Source organism: Engystomops pustulosus, chromosome 1, assembly GCF_040894005.1.
Source record: "Engystomops pustulosus chromosome 1, aEngPut4.maternal, whole genome shotgun sequence".
Classification (NCBI taxonomy): Eukaryota; Metazoa; Chordata; class Amphibia; order Anura; family Leptodactylidae; genus Engystomops; species Engystomops pustulosus.
The window spans coordinates 263,397,111-263,410,697 of NC_092411.1; positions in this window are offsets into that span (position 1 = coordinate 263,397,111).

Sequence of the window (13,587 nt, forward strand, 5' to 3'; positions counted from 1 at the left end):
TTAAACATAGCTGAACACCAATGAAGGAGTAGAACTATCTCAAGGAGGATCAGAAGGAAATGGACAGCATGTGAGTTAAATATGAGTGTTACAGAAGGGGGTCTGCATACTTATGGTCAAGTGATATTTCAGTTTTTCTTGATTAATAAGTTAGCAAAAATATAGACATTTCTGTCAAGAATGGGTGCAGATTGGACATTAATGAGCAAAAAAAGGAACTTGTTTGATCTTACCAATTGGCTGCAATGAAACAAAGAGTAAACAATGTAAAGCGGTCTGCTACTTTCCGTAGCCACTGTAAGAAGTTTAGCACAGTTACAGTGACTGGATCACCAAAATCAATTTTCTTGTTGAAATCAATGAAAAAACAGAAGGGGTATGCCCTATATTTTGGTAAAAATATAGGCACAATGGGGCACATTTGCTAAGGGTCCATGGACTGCGATTCTGTAATATTTCCTTATTGCGACGAATTGCCCTGGGTTTTTGGCGCACGCGATTGGATTGTGGCGCATCGGTGCCGGCTTCCATGCAACAGAAATCAGGGAGCGTGCCATCGGATAACCCAACGGATTCGGACAAACCGCGGAATTTTAAAACTAAATTGTGTTGCAAGGTTAAGCACTTACAAGCACCGGGAAGAAGAAGGTGACACATGCAGGAAATTGGACGCACGACCTTAGTGAATTCCGGCAGACCCGAATCCTCGTCAGACAACACACGGCGGGGATTGCGACAGGACCGGGTAAGTAAATCTGCCCCAATATTTTGAACTCCATGCCATGAGATGTTGTAATGGCTGATATTTTGTATATCTTTAAGAGAGGCCTGGATGCCTTTGTTGAGAACAAATATCTCACTCGTTATAGGATATGTCAGTGGTATGAGACATTGTTGAAGGAATAAACAGAGTAATTGACTTTGTGTTCACATCACCTTCTCCCTACTATATGCTTAAAGGGGAGTGGTAAATAATTGTTAATAGAGGCTGAAAAATTAGCTTGCTGTTCCTGTTTCAAAAATAGGACCACGTCCGTCCACTAACTGTGTTTGGTATTATATTACACCCCGATTCCAGTTAAAAGTCATAGAGGTGCATGTATCAAACTTTTGGCTTGCCTTTTTCTTTCATTTTTAAGACTTTTCATGGAGCTTGAGCTCATTTGCAACTTTTTTTGCGCCAAAAACTGTTTCCCTTCAAAGTTTGCCTTTGTCTAGTATTCTGCATTGTTCCCTGACTTATCACCTGAATCCAGATGTACAAGATCTACAAAAATGTCACAAATCTACGTCTGACAAGGCATAGGGCAGCACAGTGGCTCCGCATGATTGGCACTACAGCCTTGCAGTGCTGGGGTCTTCCGTTCAAGCTCCATCCAGGTCAACATCTGCATGGAGTTTGCATGTTCTCTCCATGTTTGCATGGGTTTCCTCTGGGTCCCCCGGTTTCCTCCCACACTCCAAAACATACTGGTAGGTTGATTAGATTGTGAGCCCCATTGGGGACAGGGACTGAATTGGCAAACTCTGTGTAGCGCTGCGTAATCTGTGTGCTCTATATAAATAATGGAAATTATTATTAGGCATAGAAATTAGCTTGGAACTGTTTGAGACTTTTGCAACTTTGGTTTTAAAAAGTTGCAAATTCACTGAAGACCATACGCCACATGTATCAATAAAGAAAAAACGGTAAAATACATCTGACCAGCAGAAAAGCCAAGAAAAGTCTGAAATAACAGACGGGCAAAGCCAGACTTATTATACATGGACAACTTGGGGAAACCGCCTGAGCCATGTGGTGTCTGATGTTTTTTATGTCATAGTTATCCGTTTTTATAAGTAAGACAACCATAAGCTAATTATTTTATTTTCATTTTGTTTACGATATTTGAAACTCATTAAAAAATTGTGTGCATTAGAAAAAATACATCAATGACCTTTTTGTATAGAATCATTTGGAATTCATTTTAAGAACTCTATGATATTTATGACAGATGCATCATATTTTAATATTAAATTACTCTCAATTCTGGATAATATGCACTAATATTTTAGTAGAAAATGATCATTTGGGAATATACCTTTAGAATAAATAAAAGGAAAATAACATTATAATAAAAATCCAGACTAATCAGACCACTGTTTTTAATTGTTAATTATTGGAGTCCAAGGGGACCTTGGGACTAATAGCCATGTTTTGTTCTATAAATGGTATTTTTCCCCCAAGAAGTATTCCCACAGCACTTCAGATGTTGTTAGCAACATCATGTTTTATCATGTCTATCAAAGCTTTGAAATGTTAACAATAATGGATGTTAGTGGAGAGATATATGTAAATAGCCGGACCGTACAATGATGGTCAAGAGAAGATCACTACGTACATTAATGCATTAGAGGACAATACAAACATTCATCTATGTTTATTGTTAAAGGGGTTTTCCCATCTGGCCATTCACATTTAATTTAATTCATTCACCATATGTAAACATTTCTTCAATTGGATGTTATTAAAAAAAATGTCCCTGTGTGAAGATAATTTCTCATAAATGTAGTCATGTTGTCCCTTTGCAGCGAGAGCTTTCTAGGATACGACCACCTCACATTTTGGCAGCAGTGGCCATAAATGTGCTATTGAGTCCTGCCTGACCACCTTGGTGCAACGTTCATTACAACAGGACGGCTGTGGGACCTGCAGTAACTCCTGGACATTTCATATACAAACACCTTTTGTTTCTTTGTGCAATCCCTCCAGCAGAGGTGGCCGTATCCAAGGACACAGTCTTGTTTCTAAGGGACCATATGACTACATTTATGAGAAATTATCTTCACCCAGGTAATTAATTAAAGAAATGTTTATACATGGCAGATTAATGAAACTGAATGTGAATGCCCAGATGAGAACACCCCTTTAAATATATATACTTTTTTCAATTTTCTATATCATGTTAATACTATGGATATAATGTTAAAGGCAAAATGAAGCCTTGTACTGGATTTACCTCTCAGAACCCTATAAGCATCAATAGTGGTACACAAATAAAGGGGTTGTACAGACTGGGGGCCATATATCACATCAATAATTAGTATTGAGTGTACCAAACATTGCGGGTTCAGCTCAACCCCCTGCCATTAACACCCATGATCGTTGATGGCGAGAGGATCATCACTCACTGATAACATCACTGAGAGCAACAACCCGACCAAAAATAATGAAAATGACAGGGTACAGCGTTGACGGAAGGCGTTTGCATAATTGATCCACTGTACTCATCAATATTCCCCCCTCCCACATCCCCCCTCCAGTTGATTGCGTCAGCTCACCGCACCAAGCAAACCTCACGCTTGCGCAGTGAGCCTTGTACCTCCAACATGCACAGTGAGCAGCAAGGTGGCCTACCGCGCCTCGCTGCTCGCTACATGTGCGTCGCATCCCTGCGCATTATTGCTAGACATTGAGGCGGTGGAGGTATGCAAACTCCATAGTGAGGTGTGTACTGCCTAAAAATGTGCAGGGAAGCAACGCATGAACAGTGAGCAACGAGGCATGGCGAGCCGCCTTACTGTGCATGTTGGAGGTACAAGGCTTACCACACAAGCGCAAGGTTTGCTTGTGCAGTGAGCCAACCTAATTACGGAGAGGTGGAAACGAGAGAAGATGTGGGAGGGGGTTGGGGTTAATATTTAAGAGTGGAGTGAATCACTTATGTAAATGAGCAGGCACGTGTTACAATTTGAATTGCCCAACCCCTGGGACTTGGCTGCGGGTGCTGGCAGGGAGCAAGGTACAGTTTCCTATCACATATTACAATAACCAAGTAACGCAGAGATTTGATAAAACATGATCTCTATCTACTATACATTGTTGATTGGAACCTGTCACCAGTGAAAAATAGCCTTCTAGTGACAGGTTCTCTTTAACAGCCACACAATCTCTTTAAATAAGACCTGTCAGCTCCACTGATAAGTAAATCTTTGTATTTCTCATCAGATATCAATTCTGGGTTATCTTTTGTCAGGTTCTTTTGTGTCGTCCCAAGGTGAACTTTAAGAACAAATTCACAGTGTGAGCAAAATTCATCAAGTCATTAACATGAGCTGAGTCTTTCCTTCATGTTGTGCTAAAATGCTATAAGCCGTGCGGTTCTATATAGCATAATATTTGATTAAGGAACAAATGATTTTGACACTAACAGATGTTATCTGATAAAAGGAACAGGCCATTCTTACAAGGAAACCACAAGCAAGAAGAAAAGTAAGCATACAGTGATAGATATTATTCAAGGAGACCAAGTACAAAAAATAACTTTCATGCACTCTGATATTCTTAACCTTATGAATACCGGTGGTCCCCTACTTAAGAACACAGACGACCCCTAGTTACAAACGGACCACTGGATGTTGGTAATTTACTGTACTTTAGCCATAGGTGACAATAAACAGCTATAACAGTTATCACAGGTGTCTATAATGAAGCTTTAGTATTACTCCTGGTTCTTAAATCAAACCAACATTTTTAAAATCCAATTGTCACGGAGACCAAAAAAAATGTACAGATCCGACTTACATATATATATTCAACTTAAGAACAAACCTACCTCTTGTACGTAACTGCCTGTACTTAATGGAAATCTACCAACGTAATCAAGCATTATTAGTCAGGGACACTAACTCATAGATCAGGCACTGTAACCGTGATAATCCTCTTATATTTGTTATATATGGCCTCCTTCCTTCTAAAATCAACTTTTAAAATTATGCTAATGAGTAAGAAGGGCTCTGGCGGCGTTACTAGGGCACCACCATGCTGTAGCTTAACAGGCTGTACCATATCCCCATTCCCCCTGCTCCCTTAGCACTTCCCTCTGTCTTCTGCCTTCTGTAATCTCAAACAGTGAAAGGGTTGAAGTGCTCCTGCACAGTGTAACAGCCTGTGATGCCGTATCCAGAGACCTTCTGGTTCATTAGAATAATACCTGGATCTATTAGTATCATGCCTGATTTTAATGGCAGATTTCCTTTCAGAAAAATCTGCCCATGCAAAACTGCAGTCAGTGTTAGATATTGGGAGTTGTTTGATCAAACCTTTATGTATTTTTTTTTTCTTTATCCTAAAGAACCTACTGCTCTGTGCATTAAACTGCTCCATAGCTGCCCCCTCTGCTCTATGACTGGTTTGTATTTAAAGAAAATCTACCATTTGCTTTTATGTATTATAAGCCAAACATACCTTGAGAATGCTGTAGCTACAATGATGCAGAAATATATCTTGTTCAATCCCCGAACCAAGTGGTTTTGCTGAAAAAACTATTTTAAATTTATGATAATGAGGTTTTGTCAAATTTTTTTTGTATCCAAACTTAAAGCTTCAACTATAAACTTCTCCACAACTGTAACATGTCAAGCCTCCTGTAGAAACAAGAGGTGCGTTGGGGTGTCCAACTGGGTCTATTTCACCACTGTGGGTAAGATTACCTAATTTTTGGACGCAATTTATGTTACTCACTCTTATGGGGGTATAGGGGATATAGATATGGGGTTACTGTACCTGATAACCAAGCACTGCCTTTCTATTGTTGAGTCATCATTTGACTCTGCCCTTGGTGTTTTGTGGGAACATTGAGGAGATTATCTATTTAATATTCATAAATACCCTATGTGATGTTTCCCTGTTGGACCACATCTGGAATTTTCCGGAGCCCTGTATCTAGAACATACAACAATTTCTGTGTCTTGTTGTTATATTTTCAATAAAGTGATGTAATGAAATTTTAATTCCTTTGGCTCATGTTTTTCTTGGGGTTAGTTGTTTATTTATGAGTCTTTTTTTTGTGATATGATTGGGGGGACTTTTTGATGAAATCCTGGCCCATATATATTGTTATTGTTTGGGAATGATTTGGGTCTTAGTATCACAGACCTGCCTGGTATGTTTCTTGGTCTTCATGGTCTTCCTTGGCAGAACCCTGAGACTATCACAGAGCGGGAGGATTTATATTTATCATCAGGTGGATTTTATTTATCATCATCAGTTTTGTAGGACAACATTGGATCATTCAGAGATGAACTTTGAGATTCACTGAACTTCTGGAGGGAGTTTGCTGCACTGAAAGTAAAGGGGTGGAATAATATTGCCCCACTTTTCAGTTTATAATTTTTTACAAAAGTTTAAAATATCCAATAAATTACATTCTATGAGGCACATTTGCTTACCTGGTCCTGTCGCGATCCCCGATTCGGACGGTCCAATGAAGATGAACCCACGCGCGGTTCACAAAGCTTGTGAGTCCGAGTTCCTGCATCCATCGCTTCCCTGCCGAGGTCTGCCGGAGTTCACCTTCTTCTTCCCGGTGCTTGTAAGTGCGAGTCTTGCGACACAATTCTAAATGTTAAATTCTGTACATAGTTCGAATTCGTCGGGTTGTCAGTCAGCACGCTCCATGATTTATGTTGCATGCAAGCCGGCGCCGATGCGCCAAAATCCGATTGCGTGCGACACAATCCCCGGCGTGATGCGGCGCAAAACTGAAATTGTCGGGAAATCCGACGAAAATGCTCTCCGCGGACCATTAGTAAATGAGCCTCTATGGGGCAGATTTACTTACCCGGCCCATTCGCGATCCAGCGGCGCGTTCTCTGCGGTGGATTCGGGTCTTCCGGCGATTCACTAGGGCAGTTCCTCCGACGTCCACCAGGTGTCGCTGTTGCTCTGAAGTCCGCCGAGGCCCGCCGGAATGCACTGAAGTTCACTGGCCTATACTTAGTGAAGGTAAGCGTGAGTCCTGCGGCACTTTTTTTTTTTTAATGCGGCGGGTTTTCCGAATCCGTCTGGTTTTCGTTCAGCCACGCCCTCCCCAATTTCTGTTGCGTGCATGCCAGCGCCGATGCTCCACAATCCGATCGCGTGCGCCAAAATCCCATCACGGGACAATACAGGGAAAATCGTCGCAAATCGGAAATATTCGGGTAACACGTTGGGAAAAGGCGAAATGGGGCCCTTAGTAAATAACCCCCAGTGTCTCAATCGTTGTTGATTCTTCACCAAAAAAATTACAATTTTATATCTTCATGTTTTGCCACATTTCAGAATTCAAAGGTTTAAGTTAAAGGGGGCTGAATACATTCGCAAGGCAGGAAGTTCAGCATTTGTAATGTCATTTCAAGATTTTTGACATGTCGGTTACTACGAAAATACAAGTAACTGAACATAAAATCCATTTCTGCCAATGTAATAAACCCTACAAACACAAAAGGCAGAGGATGATGAAAATGAAAAATGATAAGTGAACAAAACCATAAATGTCAGGAAAATTTTGTGAAAGCGTTTCTGCCTGGAATCAAACAGAAGAATTGATTCTACCTCAATATAATCCATTACAAAAGATATTCAAATGCTGCGCTTGGAAATAACCTTCCAGAACGCTTCACTTTAAGGATTGTTTTGACACATCTGTCTGATTTTCTACTTCTCTAATGAAATACTGTGTCACTCGGAAGACGAAATATCATGGCAAATTCCTCCCATCTGTTTGTTAAAAAGAAATTTGTATGTTGGATCTGTAGCAGACGGAACATAGCGCCAAACCCCCAAACAAAGAATGCATGGGCGCAATTAGGAAGAGCGAACACTCTCAACACTTCACGTAACCTGGAAGAATTGTGTATGACTGTCGAGAAATTGTCTTTCAAAGCCAATTATTGTTTTAATTGCGCATCGAAGAGACAGGGAACATAGCAACATCCTAAATCTTACAGATGGGTGAGAACAAATTGCTGGGTATCATGTTGCATTTTTTGAGGGCTAATTAATACACAAAGGAGAGACTCTCCGAATGTTAGAGCGGATTCTAAACTACTTCTGCCTAATGAAGGTGCAATAGAAAGTCATTGATTTGGTTTGTTTGTGTTGTGTTTTAAGCGAAAATTGAATCGGGATAAAATTGTTACGCTGTGAGGTATTACAGGATCTAATAAGATATTATGGGTAACAGTATATTAAGGTGCTCGTCTCTTTGATCAGACAAATGATATTTCTATTTCCCCACAATGAAGTCTTGGGTGTTCGCACTTAAACCTTAAATCTCATAGGAGAGCGGAGGGTTTAAAGAGGTTAAAAAAAAAAAAAAAGCTATATATAAAATATAACTTTAAAAGTAATTCCATATATACTCGAGTATAAGCCTAGTTTTTCAGCACAAAAAAATGTGCTGAAAACCCAAACTCAGCTTATACTTGAGTAAAAAAAATATAGGTTTTACCTGTTTTTTGCAGTAAAATTAGGGGCCTCGGCTTATACTTGGGTCGGGTTATACTCGAGTATATACAGTAATATAAATAGAATAAAACCTAATTGAGCAAAGAGAACATAAAAAGCTGCATAAAAAGTAAAAATATTTGGCAAAGTATCCCTCAAGGAGAATGACTACACAGACACCTCTTATAAGGCGTAATGAGCCTCCTGCCAAATTGGATATGGATGGATGGATAAATAGATATATAGATGCTGCACAGCATAGTAGATCAATAGAAAAGGAATATTGTGTATAGACTAAAATGTTATGACAAAAAGTCATATTATAGATTGAGATAATGAACTGCTAATAGACAGATATGAAATAGACAGATATAAGGCAGAGAGATAGATAATAGACAGATATGAGAAAGTTAAATAGGGCAGCACGGTGGCTGAGTGGTTAGCACTACAGCCTTGCAGCACTTGGGAACTGAGTTCAAGTCCCATCCAGTTCAACATCTGCAAAGAGTTTGTATGTTCTCTCCGTGTTTGCTTGGGTTTCCTCCGGGTCTTCCGGTTTCCTCCCCCACTCCACAACATACTAGTAGGTTGATTAGATTGTGAGCCCCATGGGGACAGGGACTGATATTGAAAGCTCTGTGCAGCGCTGCGGAATATGTGTGCGCTATATAAATAAAGAATTATTATTATTGATCATAATAAATAATTATTTATATAATTATAATAATAATTCCTTTATTTATATAGTGCTCACAGATTACGCAGCGCTACACAGAGCTTTCCAAATCAGTCCCTGTCCCCATGGTGGACAGAAGATAAATATGAGAGTCCTAAAAATGATGATATGCCTCACAAACCATTTCTATCCACATCATCCAGTCTGTCCAGGTTGACATGAAGAACAAGCCTACATTCACAGAAGATCTCTTTTGTTTAGTTCTTTGAGATGTCTGGAACAACCTGCCTGCTGAGTGTACCTAGTGATGCTGATGACTTGATAAAGATTTCTCTTTTGTTTTTCACTTTGCATTTTATGAATCCCTAAAAATACTTTTTTTACAATTCTATTTTTGAAATCATTCATAATTTACAGTATTTTTCACCACTTGCCTAAAACTTATGCACAGTTCTTCACAGTAAATCGAAATGAGATCAGATCGATTTTTTTTGCTGTCTACGTACTTCTTTTTGGAAGATTTGGCCAATAACTTGATTCTTCTGGAAAAAAAAAAGGTAAATAAAAAGATCTACGATGAGATACAATTTCCAAATATGTCACATAAAAAGATACATATTGCTGTAAAAGGATAGAGCACTTTGCATATCGCCTGTGAGGGAAAACAAAGGGTGGAGAAAACATATAATACTAATAGCGCTGTAAAACCCGTGCCGGCCTTTAGCTTTATTTTAGCTGACAACATTAAATTGCTTGAGAATAATATTTTCTCAGCAGGGTAAGGCTGAACATGTCAGTGTAAGATGGCTATCATTGTTGGCCCGCACAGTATTATGCCGGCTGAGAATAAATATTCCACATAATAGTTTCAAAATGTGAAAAATAAACTACCAGGAGGTGAAACGAAAGCGATAGCAGCTTCTCACTATTATGAAATGTGTCATGGAAGTTGTATGGCAGCGACTAAGATTATTCTGTCACCACATATTTGGCCCTAAATTATGTTTTGTTGAACTTCAGGATCCTGCTGTTACATTTTAGTCAATATATCACGGGCAGCTAAAAGCGTTGGCTTGGCCATCGTGTGCTCATGTGCTGCGCTATTATGTTACGAAAAAATCTTATAATTTACTTTAAATCAGGGTTCTATATGTTGGCTTGTTTGTTGCTAATATCGGTACATATAGTTGACATAATGGGGGTGATGTGGGGGGCCGCACAACCAGGAACTACGGCTTTTTCTTGCCGTTCACCACCTCTATGCCAAGTGAATGTAGAGGGGGCGTAGAGTGGTCCTTACTGGGCAGGGGTGCACCAGCCATGAGGCAAGTTGAGCCCTTGGCCTCAGGCAGCAACAGTGGCAGCAAGATGGTGTGAGAGACTGCATGGAAAATCCACGAACTGAAATAATAACCTGATATATTACTACAGGATGGGGCAGAGGGGACACCATTCTATAGTTCGCCTCAGGCAGCAGAGAGTTTAGGTTTACGTCTGCTATAGGTTCAAGGAGTGGGTTCCTCATGTAGAATTGCCCAGTCGTACTGTCAGGAGGAGGGGGAACATCTGCCAGCGCTTGATAAATTTCCACTGATATTTCCAGAACTTGATGCGGCACATTTACTTACCCGGTCCCTGCGCGATCCCTGAGGTGCGCTGTCCGACGAGGATGAAGTCTTCTGCAGTTCAACAAGATTGTGCACCCGCTTCCCCGCTGAGGTCCGCCGGAGTTCACCTTCTTCTTCCCGGTGTATATAAGAGCATGTCTTGCGACACAATTTGACTTGTTAAATCCCACGCGTAGTCCGAATCCATCGGATCACCCGTCACAATCACAATCTGATCGTGTGCGACGCAATCCCCGGCACGATCCCTGACAATGCCGGAAAAACCCAACAGAAATGCGCCACGGGACCTTAGTAAATAAGCCCCATAGAGCCAATATGAATTTACGTATTATAGAGCTTATCTGAGTTCTGGAATAAACAGCACCCTCTTCCCCATAGTAATGTCTGGTAGCAATCTAGCACAATTTCCTTGAACTCTAGTGGAAAAATTTCTAATCCTGGACAAGCCCTTACCAAAGGATTGTTCCCATCTCAGCCATTTGTGGTTGAGATAAGTGTAGCCCTATCTATGCCTATGTCGTGAACAGTGAACGCAATTGTTCTATGCTTTTTTGGTAACTTCCACATCGGTAAATCATGCACAGTCAGTATCCATAACTTCTGGTGTTACAGAAGGTAGTTCTATATCTCCATTGAAGGTTGTTCTACTATACTAATTCCATAACTCATATCTCACTGTATAAGAGTTACGAAAACCGTAGTGTTATTATTATTATTATTTATAGAGCACCGTTAATTCCATGGTGCTGTACAATCAGTAAGGGAGTCACATACATTACATAGGGACAACTAGTGCAAATACAAAAATTACAAAGATCTGGAACAAGTGGAAGGAGGACCTTGCCCTTGAGGGCTCACTATGTGGAAGGGTAGATGGAGACACGAGGTGAGGGAGCAGAGCAGTTATTGTGTGTTGTAGGCGATCCTAAACAGGTGTTTCGCTCAGCTTTGATGAAACCCTTGACTTCATTGTCCAGAGAAGTAGTGCTTCTTTTAAATCAGGTGTGAACGGGGCCTAAGTGGCCAGGTTCCAGCACCATTACCCATAGGGAATAGAGCTCTATCCACTGTAGTGTACATAGACCTGTGGAGTATTGTCTACAATGGAGAAGTAGCTGGAGGCAGAAACTACACGTTTTATCTTGTCTACGGATTTTTTGTATTATTGGTGCAGTGAATGGCCCGGAGCTGTGTTAGTAGATGCAGCTCACAGAGTCGCTCGATTTCTGGGGGAAAGAAGCAGATTTTATTTTTCTAGCATTATAATTAAATTCATGTACCCAATTTAACTCTGATCTCTTGATCTTCCTCCTCTGCGGAGTTGACAGCACTGTGATCCAGAATTGAAAAGGAACACCTAGAGTTAGCAGTGGGATTTTATTTCATGTTTATGCCTTGTTTTTCTTGTATTATTTATTTTTTTATGTTTAGTGATATGTATTGAGTCAGGATAAGCAGCTTCCACGGTGACAATGAGAGTGTAAGCAGATCACAGAGAACACTGAGGAGTGGGATTATCTAGAGAGGAATTTTAATGTAACAGCGCATCTCCAAGCGCCCAACGCCATTAATGCTTCTGTAAAGTGCCCTCTACTCTTCTTAAAGGAGGGGGTCGTTTTTTGTTATATCAAGGCTGTGATAAATGGAGTAAGAGTGCAAAAAATTTTTACACTATATCAATGAAAAAAAAAGTTTTTGTTGCATACTCTTTTTTCAATTTAGACGAATGTGGAAACATAAGGAGGAAAATTTATCAAGTTCAGTTCTTCAAGATTTTAAGCATAAGAAATGCAAAATAGCGTCCTGTTCATTTTTGGTCTCATTTGCACAAAATCAATAGAAACATTTCGAGCTTCCATGATTCTAACTCCAATTTTGAAAAGTGGAGGGGGGAGTTGGTGTGCTTAGCCTGGACAGCTAAAATGAGCCAGATTCAAATGTAACTTTTTAGAAAAAAAAGGAACAAAAAAACAACAAACAATCTCACTTCTGCCCCCCTCCTTATACCACATCCATGTTGGGTGGGCTTGGAGTTCCTAATGCAAGTTTTAGCGCAATTCTAAACCAGGCAGTGTCTGGCGTAAAATTTATCACAACTGGTCAAGCCACTTATATGTATGGTGCATAAACATATATATATATATATACATATATATATATATATATATATATATATATATATATATATATATATGGTGCGACCTATAATGGGAACAACAAGTGATAAATTCACCCCATTTTAGAATTGAGATTTTATATATTTGGAGCAATGCAAAGATGATAATGCTTTCTCATTATAGATAGATAGATAGTCATTTCAGAGAGCATATAAAAAACAACAGATAAATACAAAGACATAACAATACATACAACACAGTTTATCAATAATTACCCGGTGCCTACCGATCATAAAAGTTATATTAAATACAAATTGCACTTTTACAAGTTGCTTGAAGTTTTTAACCGTGAAAAGCGAAAAGAATGAAAATAACTAAGATCATTTTGAAAAATAAAATAATAAACAAAAAATGGAGATATGGTCTAGGATTGAAGAAAGTGAGGTGGCCTGAATTCAAAAAATCAACTAGTACTTACTTTGTCCGGTGCTCCCAGTATCCTGCACTACTTTCTCTCCGTGCTGTGCCCCTGTTTGTTTACAGGGGCACAGAAGCTTCGCTCTTGCATCTTTCAGCAGGCCGGGCATGCCCACCCTTCAAAATGTCCCAGCACCTGATACAGCGCCGGTAGAGTAGTCAGGTGGGCGTGCCCAGCCTGCTGAAAGATGCAAGAGCGGAGCATCTGTGCCCCTGTAAACAAATAGGCACAGAGAGAGTGAGGCTTGGGACACCGGGAGCGCCGAATACGGTAGGTGCTAGTTTATTTTTTTAACCAACCCACCCCAGTCCATCTCTCTATTTTTAGGACAAACCCTTTAAGTGTCATACACCATAAAAGTGCCCCTCTTTTTTTCCTTTCTTTCTTATAGTATTAACTTTTGTTGTCTCGGACAACCGATTTAATGGTAATACACC